The sequence below is a fragment of the Bison bison genome, unplaced genomic scaffold (genome assembly GCF_000754665.1).
Source record: "Bison bison bison isolate TAMUID 2011002044 unplaced genomic scaffold, Bison_UMD1.0 scf7180017864158, whole genome shotgun sequence".
Taxonomy (NCBI): Eukaryota; Metazoa; Chordata; class Mammalia; order Artiodactyla; family Bovidae; genus Bison; species Bison bison.
The window spans coordinates 3,478,513-3,479,948 of record NW_011494730.1 but is presented as its reverse complement, the minus strand read 5'-3'; the positions used below and the strand labels follow the sequence as shown (position 1 = coordinate 3,479,948).

General features: G+C 49.3%; 1 protein-coding gene across 1 annotated transcript in view; it reads right to left on the bottom strand.

Annotated features, from left to right (window-relative positions):
• The window catches only part of CSMD2 (CUB and Sushi multiple domains 2), a 655,591-nt gene that overhangs the window by 43,555 nt on the left and 610,600 nt on the right, over positions 1-1,436 (bottom strand). The window lies entirely within an intron of this gene.

Below are 1,436 nucleotides of genomic sequence, written 5' to 3'. Positions count from 1 at the left end.
CGTAAACCAGCCAAGGAGACTATTATTATCCTAAGGGCAGTGGGAAGTCTTGGAAGGTGTTTCCAACAGGGAGTGACTTGATCAGATTTGTGTTTTTGGCAGGACATTCCGTCAGGAGAATGAGCTGGGGTGGGGGTGGGGAGCAGGACCAGAGGCCACGATTTCTAAGATTTTACCCCAGTCTTCTGTTTTCCAAGACCAGCACCCTGGGAAGGGGCTGGAGTTTGGGGAGCTGAAGTTACAGGACAGAACATGTCTGAGAGAGACAGCACAGTTCTTGAGGAGAGGGGATCATGGGATAAACATAGCCCAAAGCATCAGTCTCAACTCCCTCCTTCCTGGAGAGGTGATGGAAGCCGGGCACAACACAAGGTCATGGCAATTTCCCCTGCATTCCCTGGATTCTTCTCTCATTCACAATGGCACCTTGAAGTGTTGAGCGGTATGTTATTTTAAGGTTAGTTGTGAAGGTATCTTGATGGATTCTAAAGCATCATTTGAAAAATTTGGTCCTTTAATGTCAATTACAAATAAATCGTGACACACTGCACAGCCAATCGCCATGTACCCTCAACACTGGAGGAGGACCATCACCCAAGGGAGTCTAAGCCCTCACCCGTTACAGCAGGTCATAGGTCACACCAGGGCAGGGATTGCTCCTGTTCAGCCAGTTTGACCCTCCGTTCAAACCTCAGCGAGCTTGCCAGGCCACTCGCGGGCAGAGGCAGACGGCCCCAAGGCCCCTCATCGCTGGGTGTGTGCATGTGTGCTTCATTGCCAAGTTGTGTCCAATCTGGACTGCAGCCCGCCAGGTTCCTCGGTCCATGGGATTCTCCAGACAAGAATACTGGAGTGGGTTGCCATTTCCTCCTCCAGGGAATCTTCCAGATCCAAAGAGCGAACCCGCATTTCCTGCATCTGCTGCTTTGGCAGGCAGATTCTTTACCACTGAGCCCCCTGGGAAGCCCTTCATTGCAGTGAGAAGCCTGTAAAAGCTTCAGGAGCTATTTCCTAAATAGTCTGGGTGGGACTGGGATATCCTCCATGTCAGGTCTGCCTCTTGAGTCTTTAGTTTCTTCTCTTCTCCTCCTCTTCATCCCAACCCCTAGATTCTGCTTTATGTCTCATTTCAACCCTTCCTTTTTTTTTTTTCATTAAGAATGGGGCTCTATATGATAATGATGAACCATCGGTTCTATGAAATGTAAACAAAAGACTGCTTTCCATTTCTGTTTTGAAAGATGAAACTTCCTTCGCTTTCTTTCTATAACCAGTGAAGAATTTTGACATGGCTCTATCTGGGGGGAGAGAAATGCTCCATCTGTGACCCTTCTCTGCCCCGAGTTTTCCCTATCTGAGTCAACGTAGCACCATGACAGAATCCCCTGACTTCCGCTCGTGGGTCACAGACCACAGGTGGGAGCGGTACTGGGGGT